The following is a 13755-nucleotide window of genomic DNA, read 5'->3' as shown; positions in this document are numbered from 1 at the left end:
TAGGCTCTTCTTAGAGGGAAACTCACAGTGCACACTAGTGTAGCAAAGTCTGAGAAATTCCACAGTAAATGAGTCCCTTTAGCGTCAACAACCCCAGGCACTTTTTCAAAAATCTGTTAATATCCTGGCTTGTGGAATATCCAAGGGGGGTGTCAGCTCAGATTAGGACCTACTCAGTAGTTCAAAGAGGTGAAGACAAATAAACAGATGCCTATATAGCTAGCAGAAGGGCAGAAATATCTTTTAAATATGAAGGGGAAAGCCAGTAAAACCAGAATTATCTTCTGGAGGGTAGATCCCTTGTAGAACAGGCTTCCCTCACTAAGTAATTATTCTATAAACCTACCCGTATCAGTGTACCAGCTGGTATTGTTGTGAGAGGCTGCATTTGACTTCAGTGAATTGTTTCTGAAGACCCTTTCAACATGTTTGCCCACTTCATGATGGGTGATTTATGAGTGTACCTGCCTATTTACAGGATCTTGCCCAGAGTGACTTTTTGTTTTGTTTTCCCAGATGAAAAAAGTCATGAAAAGGAAATATTTTGCTGATGTGGAAGAGTTGAAACAAAAAATGACAGAAGCACTACTGAGAAGTTTAAAAACTGTTCTGAGCAGTGGAAATGTCTCAGTAGGTGTATTGCATCAAATGGTGAGTACTTTGACGGTGACTGAAGTTTAATGATGTAAGAATAAGCACACAATTTTTTATAAATAAATTTCGTATTTTCTTGGGGTTCCCCTTCATATGTCATAAATGCCACTGAGAGACCAAGCATATTTGGAATAAAATCAACTAGGTGAAGCACATTGCTATGGATGCTCTGAAATGACAGAAACTCCCTCCTGCCTTCTCCCCTCTCTCCCTGCTTCCTGTCCAGTAAGGATTCAAGGCCAGTGCCAGAGAGCAGGTGGGGACTGCCCTACAGGGCAATTATATACCTTGTCATACATATAGGGAGCTGTGAGCTAGTTACTCATAAGTAATTCTTTCAGAGGACATCTGTGAATATTAAACTTCTTCAGGTTTGTTGTGTCTCAAAATTTCTTTATTTCACCTCCACAAATGAAGGATAATTAGACTGAGGATAGCATTCTAGATTAAAAGTAATTCTCCATCAAAACATTGAATATATTGCTACATTGTCTTTTAGCATCGGGTATTGGTGGTGAGAAATCCAAGACTCTCATTTCATTTTTTTTCTAGTAATTGTTTTTTTTCTCCAGAAACTTTTAGAAATTTCTGGGTTTTTAAAATTTATTTTACTTCTGTTACCACCTCATTTTTTACTCTGTTTATTGTTTATATTCTTCTTCTCTTTTTTGCCTTGATTCATCTGGCCAGAGTTTTGTTTTCTTTACTATCTTAAAAAAGAAAGCTTAGAAAATCCAAAAAGCTAACAAACATGCAAAGAGATACTCAACACCGTTAATAATCATATAAAGGCAAGTTGATTTAATAATAAACAATTATTTTAATTGAATTTATTGGGGTAACATTGGTTAATAATAGTTATATAAATTTCAGGTGAAGGACTTATAATATGGCATCTGTACACTCTGTTGTGTACCCACCACCCAAACAAAGTTCACTGTCCTCATACATTTGACCCTTTACCCTCATCATGCTGCCCCCACCCTTCCTCTCTGGTTTCCACTGTTTGGTTGGTGAGTTTGTTTGTTTTACTTGTTCATGTGTCACTTTCTGTCTTATATCCCACATATGAGTGATATCATATGGCTTTATCCTTTTTGGTTTGACTTATTCACTCAGCATGATTCTCTCAAGATCCATCCATGTCATTGCAAATGGCAATATTTCATCTTTTTCTAGAGCCGAGTAGTATTTCACATCCTTATTCAATCACCCATCAAAGGACACTTAGGTTATTTCCATGTGCTGGCTATCTTGAATGATGCTGAAACAAACATGGGGGACACACTCAGGGAGTGGGCAAAATTAGGTTTACAGTTGTTCATATAGAAAGAGATGCAGATTATGATGATTACAACAGCTTTATTTACTCTGTTTTGCATACTCACAACTGCAAGCTTATCTTTGCCTGCCCGGTGTGGGCTGTGCAAAGACCGCTGACAATACCACCCTGTGAACTGGGGAGTATTTAAACTCTGACCAATGTAACGGAGGACTAGAAATGCTCACATATAATAAGTAAAAATGGAAATCAATAGTACAACCTCATTTATAAGTACAAATGCAAAAATATTCTAAACAAAAAGATTACCTAGATCTTATAAAATGTGTTGTAATAAGGAATGGTTTATTCCAAGAGCAGATGCAATTCAATGTAAGAGATATACTGTAACTTACTCTATTAACAGGCTAAAAATGAATTTCATGCTTAATAGGCATTTGAGAAAAATTAACACTTTAATATGTCAGTGTATCTAACTTCCTTCAACTGATAAAGAATGTTTTCTAGAAATCTATAGGAAAAAACATGCTTAATTGTTATATGTTTAATATTATAATTTGTACATCCAAATTTGTTTTCTAATAATTTTCTACCTTAGAGCCATTTCCATTAGATTCAGGAATGTTACAAGGACACTTAATTATCATTCATTACCTGCAATGACATAGTAGAGATTCTAGTGAATTCATCAACTACACCACACTATTTAATGCCAACTAGCAGGCCATAATTAAATGATACAAAGATATGATAGCAAAATAACCAGTGTTAGAACTATGCAGAATTTCTCCAGCAAAAAGATGAAAAGCACAAAATAAATATATTTTTCATGTGGAAACAAAACACTTATAAAACTGCTGGGAGTTTGTTCCATACTATTATGAGGAGAACATGGTACACATCATGAACTCAGTAAATGTTTGTTAAGTCATAATTTCTTTCTGCAAATGCTTATCTCTTGTACTGATGAAAGTTATTTCCCACTGTGGTAAATGTTTGAGTGGTAATCCCTCACTATTTTCCAAGCAAATATTTCAAAACGAGGTTTAAGTTCTGTGCTTTCACTAGTATCCTGACTTGCTTTTAAAATTGACATTTCCATGGACATGGAGAACTGTGTGGGGTTTGAGGGAGCAGCGGTGGGGTAGGGAGGGGCTGGGCAAAGGATAAAAATGGGACAATTGTAATAGAATAACAATAAAAATTTTTAAAAAAACAAAGAAAAAATGTTTGACCAAATTCTCCAGTTATTAAAAGAAAGTTTCATGAGCAGCTTTGCAAAACAACAAAGAAATGAATGTTTTGAACAGAGGTGAATTCATTCTTTCCATGAAATAGCTATCCAAATGGGAATAAGTGTAATGAAATTTTATTGGTTCCCAAAATCCCAGAGCAGCATCTGTGCTGCCAAATACAGGAGGGTATCAGTGGGGGAAGGCTGTTTGTCTTCAACTTTCCAGCATAAACTAGAGTGACCAGAGGAAATGTGAAAATAGCAATTGGCAATGTTTGTTTAAATTAATGCCAGATTGTACTTTTCTCTTGCAAAATTATATGGCTAAGATAATCTTTGTGTACAGAAGGGCAACTCTCTGTTAAGCAAAGGCTTCTAAAGTTTAATTTTCTCTTTAAAAAAAGGAGCTGGAAAATGTACTTGTGGGTTGAATTCTAGTCAATATCATAGGTGGCTCTGTGTTGTAGGCTCTTTGGGAGCAAGGACAGCAGCATCTGGGAGTGTGCAGTTGCAGAGCTAGGAAGACAGCTTGCTGTACACACAAGCCATTTGTCCCTTCTCCTGGCACATTTATCTATTACTCATGGAATTGGTAAGAGTGTTTGTATATTAGGCTATTCATTATTTATTACTCTATTATAATCTATATTGATAGGTTTATTACATACAGTATATTTTCTATTACAAACTATATTGATATGTTTATTACATATAGTGCATTTTAATTTTAACATGGTCAAACCATGTAATTTATATTGTTATTATGATTTCTGGCTGAAAAAGAACGTGCCAAGCCCCAAATAATTGGTGACAAGCTCTATTTCCTTCTATTGATTTTATGAGTTTGTTATTATAATTAATTATTTGATAAATCCAGAATTTACTTAGTTATACAGTGAAAGGTACTGATCAAACCTTTTTGAAAATGATCTTTGTCAAGCATATTACTTTAATATCTGTTAGAATATTTTCTTTTTACCCCACTGCTACCCATTTTTCTAATTTTCCCAGCTATTTTTCCTCTTTATTTTTCCAGATTGGTTTTTTAAATAACTTTAAAAATATCTATATAAATATATGCTCACCGTAAACATTTAAAACAGAAAATGGAATAAAATATTCTTCTCTTGATACTTCCCTATTTTCATGATTTTCTTCAAAAGCAAGGATGGCTAACACTTCTGAGCATACGTTTCTATTCATTTACCTAAACATATAATTTCAAACACATTTGAGCATAAATTAAATCATACAGTTATTACTATTTTTGACTTTGTAAAATGTAGTTCATAGAGATTTATGTCAACACATAATGGTCTTTCTTATTGTTTTAAGGTGTATATATTTATCAATATATTTTATCAAAGTACACATAATATATACAGATATATGTATTGATCCTCAAGTGGATATACATTTATATTATTTCTGTAGTATTTTAAAGAGTTTATTTATTTATTTATGGAGAGGAGAAGGCAAGGAGAAAAAGAGGGAGAGAAACATCGATGTGAGAGAGAAATATGAATTGGTTGCCAGGGACCAGGTCTGCGACCCAGGCACATGCCCTGAGAATCAACCAGTGACTTCTGCTTTGGGGGACAAGGCCTGGCCAGTTGAGCAGTGCCAGCCAGCACAGGGGTTTTTTTTTTGTCATAACACACAAGGTACTTCATAATGGAATCACCACTGTACAAACATCCTTTTGCTTTTCTGCATTCCTTTTAGATTCTTAGAAGTAGAATTGGTGAGGCATGAAGCATGAGCACTTTATAAACTTCCAAAAAGTTTTGCTTTCCAAAAAGTCTTTGGACATATATAGCCTCATTAAAACACATGGAGTGCTGTTTCTCCGTTCACTCACCAGTCTTTGAAAATCACTTGCTGTCGCAAAGGGTAAAAATTCTCTTCTTTTTTTATGGTCAAGTAGTATTCCCTTACGTAAAATTTCCATCGTTGTTTTATCCACTCATCTGCTGATGGACACTTGGGCTGCTTCCATATCTTGGGTTGTAAATAACATGGCAATGAATGTAGGAGTGCTTATGTTCTTTCAAATTAGTGTTTTGGGTTCCTTAGGATATCTTCTCAGAAGCCGGATCACTGGATCAAAATGCAGATCCATTTTTAATTGGTGGAAGTATCTCCATACAGCTTTCCACAGTGGCTGCACCAGTCTGCACTCCCACCAACAGTGCAAAACAGTTCCCCTTTTCTCCACACCCTTACCAGCATTTGTTGTTTATTATTTTATTGATGATGGCCATTCTGACAGATGTGAGGTGACATCTCATTGTGGTTTTAATATGCATTTCTCTGATGATTAGTGATGCTGAGCATCTTTTCATGTCTCTGGCCATCTGTAAGTCCTCTTTGGAAAAGTATCTATTCACATCCTTCACTCATTTTTTAACTGGATTATTTTATTTTTTGTGTTGAGTTTTATAAGTTCTTTATAAACTTTGGATATTAAGCCCTTATTAGACTTAGAGAACATTATGCTAAGTGAAATAAGCCAGTCAGAGAAAGACAACTACCATATGATTTCACTCATATGTGGACTATAATGAACAAACTGAGCTAACAGGCAAAATAGAGACAGACTCATAGATAAAGAACAGGATGATGGCTATGGGGAGGGCCTAGTAGGTAGAGGGATCAAACAAAAAGGAAAATGGACCCATGGACATGGGCAACAGGATGGTGATTGCAAGGGGCAAGGAGTGTAAAGGGGAATAAATGGTAATGAAAAACTATGACAAAAAACAATAAAATAAAAATAGTGTAAAATTTAAGATAAAAAAGAAAATTGCTTGCTAACATATGGCTTCCATTTTTTATTTCAATAGACGAAGATGTGTTTGTTGTTTCAGGGTCCAATAAGTTGGGAAAATAAAATTGAAGCTGCCATTATGATGCACAGAAACAACTATAATAAGCAAATAATTACTCCAAATTAGTGCGAGTGAGGTATGCCTAGCCAGTATAGATTGTGTAACTGAGTATAAAGGAAAAAATTTGGTATAATATAAAAATTGTGTTTATTTTTGTACTTGTTGTGCTCTTCATCTTTTGGTTGAAGAAATTTCACATGGCTCTAACATCGGTTAGTTCGCTATCTTATTTTCACTTCCCTTAATAATGGCCTGCTACTTGAGACTAAATAATGTGATATGGTCTTCTGATTTTACTGCCAGTGATCCGGCTTCTGAGAATATGTCTTAAGGAACCCAAAACATTAATTTGAAAGAACATAAGCACTCCTATGTTCATTGCTGTGTTCTTTACAATCCCAAGATATGGAAGCAGCCCAAGTGTCCATCAGAGATGAGTGGATAAAACAACGATGGAAAATTTACATAATGGAATACTACTTGACCATAAAAAAGAAGAAAATTTTTACCCTTTCTGACAGCAAGCGATTTTCAAAGACTGGTGAGTGAATGGAGAAACAGCACTCCCATGTATTTTACTTTTTTATATGATAATCATTTAAGTAGCATTTCTCAACCATAGCTACTTTCTTGATTCTAGATTAGCATAATTAAATTTCACTTTTCAGGGGTAAACCTCAGTTTGGTTTCTTGTGCCACTAAGCTAAGGCCTTGATATCACTGGTCTTTATTATCAGCTCATGGGCTTGATCATGGCAGAGCTAAAGCTGGGTTCCGGGCAAGCTGACGTTAAACAGACATGCTGTAACTCCTTTTCTCTATGCACTGAAAGACTGGCATGAAGGCCACTTTCACAGAGAGACTACAGAGGACACAGTGGTATTCGGTTTGCTGTAGCCATAAATTTCCTTCCAGTACAATCAATCCTCCTTTGACACACCTGTTCCTGTGCCCTGGGTTTACATAATGTCAGTTGCAGTTATGAACAGACTTTTAGTGCAGACAGAATCCCAATAGTCAAGTATTCTCGCATGTAACAACTAAGACACCAGTGGGCTAAGATAGTTGCCCAGGGTACGTGGAGAGATCGAGGTGTGTGAATAAGAAGGAATATAACATATCACACACTGTTAGCTGCTTTATCCACATTACGTTATTGACTATATTGTAATGATCCTTTGAGACCATTGAATAAAAATGATCTGTTGCCTGCTCAGCATTCATTCCCTACCTTCAACTCTCTAATATCTCCCAGATTTTTCTTTGAGAAAACATCCTTCCCTCAATCCAAACATTAGTTCCAACATTCATCATAATCTCCTTCCATCTGCCAAAGTAATTAGTTTTGGGGATGGGCAGGAAACCAGGTACAAGCCAAGCAATACACAGCCTTTCTCTGGGTCTGCAGATTGTTCCAGAGAGATTTTGTCAGAGCAAAATCCAGGCCTTCTAAGTGGTTGTGGGAGAAAACACTCTTTCATCCTCCTATTAGATATGTATGAGAAGCATGTAACTCCTGTTGCTTCCGGCAGCCAGACTGTGACCGCCAGGGAAGCCAGTGTAAATGCAGAGTCCAGACACAAGGATAAAGGAGAAGTGAGAGTACTGAGGAAGCTGTAGAGTGAAATCCCTGGCCGAACTAAGCCTGACGCTTCCTACTTCTGGGTTTTTAAGTTAAAATTGCTGATCCATTTCTCTTATTGTATAAATTTTGACTCCATAAGACATTTTCACTCAGAGCCTGGGTGAATGCCTCATTCCTACCATGTAAAATAAATCCTTATTCATGCTAATTTTCACTTTAGCACCAGTATTGATATTTGTTGTTCTTGCCCAAATTTATGTTCACGGTTAAACCTTTTCCCTAACACTTCCATTGTCACTGCTTTAATTTTTCACATGATCCTTCAGGGTTTCCTTTCCCTTGTGAATCTGTTAGATGTCTGTCTTGCCTTTTTATTTTCAAATACTTGCACATCAGAGAGCTTTCCCCAAGGTATCCGAGCTTTCCTCTTGACAGACACTGTGACATGAATAAAAAAATAGTACAAACTCCCCCATGCATGTCTGGAAATGAATTTGACAAAGCCTATTAATACCAGTACCCTTCTAGCCATTTTTAAATCCAAGCATTCTGTTCATTGGCAGAAAAGCTTATTTCTTTTTAATTTGCTTTTTAATAAATAACCTATTGAACATTTGAAGTGCTTGCTGGTTATCAAATTTAGAATTAATTGCACTGTATATCTCCGGGCAGATTAATAAAGCTGCCTGTTGCAGCAGAATTCTATTCTAATAGACATTCTGTGGTACTATTTGAAATAATACTGAACATAAATTAAATGAAGATTTAGATTCAAGCATGGCTTGAATCACAGTCACATCACAGTCACAGTCACATCAACTAATGGATGATATAAGATTTTAATCTTTGAATTTTAAAAAATTCTACATATTTTTATTAATGGTATATTCTAATTGGTTTTACTTAAACACAAAAGGAAGACACAAATGTGCCAAAATGCTTTCCTAAATGACTTTGTTATGAAAATTGTATACATAGTCTACCAATGTTTGCTCTATGTCATTTTAAAACTTTGATAGAAGATATAAAATTTTGTATTACAGCAAAGTACATTGGCATTATTATTCAAGTACAGGAAGGAATGTTAATTCTGGATTTTATCATGCTCTGTTATTTTGGTATCAATTGCTAAGTTGTTTCATTGAAAATGGTGCTTCCATAACAAAGAGCTCAATTAAGGTTAATTAGCAGAAAGCAGTTGACATCCATGATTAATAACCCAGCTGCTACACTAATGTACTGAGGTTCTTGAACCATGCTTCTAGCACCAGGTGTGATCTTGTGGAGTAATTGAAGTAATAAAGTGTCTTTTCTATATGCTTATTCAGCAGAAATAATCTGTAAGTGAGCCTTAGTTATATTAAAATGATTTTGTTATATATTTTTAAATAATTACACTTCCCTCCATATAACATAGCAGGAAGTTGACTAAGAAGACAAAATGCATCTGAGTATATGCTTCTCCGGTCACCCACAAGGGAAGCAGAATAAGATTCATTCTGGGCAGCCGGGGTTGCCTTGAATATCCGTGTCTGTCCACAAAGTATCCATCCATGCCCTATGCAAAATGGAGACATTTACTGAAGAAGATACAAGTACAAGAAACATTGTATATAAGACAATGATGCCTCAGTCTGCTTCAAAGTAGGCACCTCACAAAGTTCCAGTCACCATCAGCTACCCCAGCGTGAGTTGCAGGATGCCAAATCTGGGCTGTAGAAGGGCTGAGTCACCTGGGTAATTTGATATTTTGCCAAAACACCCTGCATAAGAGGCAATGCATGAGTGGCATGTTCTCATGATCAAGTTACCAATCACTAGTTGGCCATAGTTGTAGCCTTCTGAATCATCAGAAGTTTCCATGGAGGAATGATTAAGCTTAATGTGAAATTTGAGGCAGATTCATTACTCTACCCACTCTGTCATTTTGAATGCAATGGCCACACAGTACACTTGTTCACTCAACAGCTTCTACCACCCCCACTGACTAGTACAGCAAGTCATCATTGTTCACACATGTGCAATCCAGTCCATTCTCCTTGGCTGCCAGGTTACATTGCTACCAGCCAGACTGGTCTCATTATATTAACAATGGTTGGGCTTTTTCTGGACAGACCTCATAAGCATCTCAGTGATTTTATTTATATTCAACACACATTTCAGAGACTTCACTTCAGAAATATTTTTTCCATCTGCCCTGAGACAAAGTAGATTCTTGAGCTACCATGAAAACATTCAACCAGATACATCTGTGGATGCAGTCATTTTAGTGGAAAGAACACAGCCTGGGAACCAGAGGATCTGAGGAACTAGACTGGTAAACTATTGGCAAATCTCCTTTGTAGCATATAGAAAGCAATAACCTTGTCTGTCTGATTTAGTGTGCTTATAACTTAGAACTGTGCATGGCACAGGTTCAGTAGCATAAATAGTTGTTGAATAAATAAATGGCATGAGAGGAATGGTCTATACTATCTTCCAGATCTAATTGTGATGATTTCTACAGTAACCCTACTGTGTGCTATGGTGTTCGCCATTCTTAATAGACATGGAAAAGGCTTCTCTTATGAATCATCTTTATTGCAAAATGAATACAGTGCATACTATGAAATTCTTTAAATAAATAAATAAATTTATTTGAAATGCATGTGAAAATGATTGTAAAGGTAAAAACATAATACCTGTGTTTGTATTATTAGGTCATCTATCTGGATGCATCTTACTCCATCATTGTACATTTTCTAGCATTTGGGGATGAGGTGAAGAATGTTTTGCTAAAGAAAGAATGACTATAACTGGAGACAACAGTGTAGAGAAAACAGATGTTTAATGGGATAAAAATGCAAATACAATGGTGATAAATTTATTTTGTTGTGATCAAATGAACATATTTATTCATGAAGTAAATCTGTGCAAATGTTTCTAGCCTCAATGTTGAAATGTACAGAACACAACCAAATGTTTGGCTGATATCAGAATATATCAAAAACACTCTAGAGAGCCCAAGTGGCAATTTTACTCCTAATTTTCCTAACAAGAGTCTTCCACTAACAGAAACCAAGAACAAACAAAAGCCAGATTCTTTATTAGTGCTCACAGCAGGTCTCCCTGAAGTTCGACTCCCTGACTGAGGAGGACGTCCTTTCTGTCCCTGTCCAACTCTTACACCTGACTCTTGGGCTTGGCCTTTACCTCCTCTGTGAAATCTTTCCTCAGCCTCTCATACTTGTGTGTACTTCTATTTCTCAAATGCCTACAGCACCTGCGGACACACACCTAAGCTCTTTGAGAGGAGACATAGCTCTTTTTGTTAAATAATTAGTGTTTTCCCTGTGTCACTTGAAGAACTAGCCATTTCTCTAACTAAATTGTATGCTTCATATGCAGAAACCATTGCTCATGTTTTTATCCTTTTTTTTGTCCTTCTGAAGTCATAACAAGGTTTTATACTTTAGGTACCTAATAAATATTTGTTGATTGTATTTGAGAACTCAATACAGAAGCTAAACGGAATGCTATAGTTACTACCAGACTTCAAAATTTTGAACTTAAAGCCTTTGCAAAGGACATGTGTGTCTAGTTCACCATAGTCCCCACCCCTTTTGCTTGAACCTGGACACTCCCACGTTCGTTTAGCCTCTGAGGTGCTTTCAGCTGTCCTCCTGGATTGGCCCCCAGGAGGGACTGCACTCCACAGCCCTTCACTGAGTTGCCCGAAATGACAGTGAATTGGCTTAATGACACTGTCCAGCCTAACCTAAAGGTTTTATTTATTTTATTTTTCAGAGCTCTTTCATCTCAGTATGTTTCATCACCAAATGATTCTTTTCATTTGCCAATCTTCTTCCTGTCCCCAAATGCAAGGGTTAATAAAGATCGAAATCAACTGATTCCCAACTAGAGGCATTACCAGGCTATTTGTGAGTGAACAGTACACACTCCAAACCATAACACAAATATTGTTTATAATAGATAAAATATATATGGTTTGCTGTGTTAACCTTCCAAAGACAGTTTGGAATGAATTGGGAATGTCCAATTCATTCGGACAAAAAACATTTTATAAGACACTTATAAGTTATAAAAACAACAAAAACATTTTATAAGACACTTATAAATTACAACGGAATGGAATCTTTAACTCCATCTGAGTAAAATATTCCCAAATCATACTATTATGCTTTAAATATTACCAAAGGCCTTCTAAGTTCTAAGAAAATGCTCTCATGTCATTAGTTTGTCCCTTCACCTGTTCCAGATGCTTAAAGATAAAAATAACTTACATTTGCAGGATAGAGATGTTACAGTCGAAAGCACTTAACAAGATTGAGAGACATGGGGCAGGGGAGAAGTTCTTAAAAAACGGTATAAGTTACCTATAAACTTTGGTGTCCATCCCAACGCCTCATACAAATTTTGCCAAATATTAATTTTATTATAGAAGTAATGCTATTATTTATAGTTTGTTTTTACACTTATATAGATGTTTCCCAATGACAATCTTTCTAAATGTAATTTATTAATCAATGCAGTGTAGTATTTGTTTGGAGAGATTAACTGAAAAATCCAAACTAATGCATGTCTTTGTCCATGGTAAACAGAGCATTTCAGGGATTCATTATTTTAAGAAATGTAGTTGAAATATGAAAAAAACAAATTTAACCCCCAGCACTTTCTGAAGGAAGTAATTTCTCTATTTATCTGCCCATCACTATGTTATTATGCAGAGAAAGAAGAGGTAAGTCAGGTCCTATGTGAGTGACACAGTATGTTTATAAGAAACATATAAAATATACACACCTGTTGAGTAGCAAAATGTATATAAACTTAGGAAGAATTTTCAATAAAAATATGTTGGTGGGCTGAAAAGAATAGGAGCGAAACCATTTTAGGTTCTCTATTTTTAGCAGCAGATCAATACATGGGCTGGAAGTTGCGAGAAACACAATCCTGTAGAACTGTGAACATCCTGAGGAGTCAAAAAGAAACCAGATAAGCCACAGAGTAAGAGGTGCGTCCCGGGGGAAGAGACGTGCTGAGCAGGCAGGTGAGACTTGCACTACACAAAACCTCTGAATCATGAACATCACGAACACGGGGCCCCTGTGCTTTCCGCACAAGCGTCCTGGCTGAGCCGCTCCGGCTGCTGCACAAGACGTTTCGTAATTGCGCGCCCCCAGGAAACCGCCCTCAGTGCCCAGAGCCATGCCTGGCTCATTGACGGTTCCTCAATAAGTGGTGAAACAGGTCTTGATATGCTAGTAGTCACTTGATTGGTTCTCTTTTTTTTTTTTTTAATTTTATTTAGTTATTTTTCAAGTACAGTTTTTTGTCTATTTTTCCCATCCCAGCCTCCCCTGCCCCTTGCTCCCCACCTCCCTCTCATTTCCTCCCCCCCTTAGTTCTCGTCCCTGTGTCCTTCCTATTTGTTCCTCCAAATCCCTCCCCCTTTTTCCCCTTAACTTCCCTTCCTTCTCCCGTCTGGTCACTATCCCCTTGTTCTCTATTTCAGTGTCTTTGTTTTTTGGGTTTTTTTCTTTTTGATAATCTCACTAAATGATCATTTATTTGTTGTTGAATTATAAGCAGAATATGACAACACATGTAACGAATGTGGTGTTTCTCTTTACAATGCGGAAATGACTGTCTTGACCTAAAAGAACTTACTCTGAGCTATGGGTTTACTTAAGTGACTCCTTGGACTGGCTCTCCATCTGGTGACCTGGAGCAATCCAGCTCTAAGACACCTGCTCTTGACACTCTGCAATGCTGCTTCCAAGCACTGTAGGTCGTTGACTGTCAGTCATGATCTAAAAATATGTCTCATACTCAGCATCTGTTCATTTTCATAACTGCAGAAGCATGGTAGATAAGATAGAACCAGATACTAAGATAAAACACACTTTCCTTGTGAAATTAAATCACCCACATTTAGAAAATCTAAAATGTGCCGTAAAAAAGCAGCAAATTGTTAGTGATAGCAGTTGAAATTGCACCTTTTATTTTTGTTCAGTTTCAAAATGTGCTGGAGTAGAAAATGTACCATGAGCCATTTGTTGTCTAAAGCACTACAGCGGCTTTCTGGCACGTTAAGGTTATACATCTTCTT

This window comes from Artibeus jamaicensis, unplaced genomic scaffold (assembly GCF_021234435.1).
Source record: "Artibeus jamaicensis isolate MK-2021 breed Jamaican fruit bat unplaced genomic scaffold, CSHL_Jam_final scaffold_474, whole genome shotgun sequence".
NCBI lineage: Eukaryota > Metazoa > Chordata > Mammalia > Chiroptera > Phyllostomidae > Artibeus > Artibeus jamaicensis.
This window is presented reverse-complemented; position numbering follows the sequence as displayed.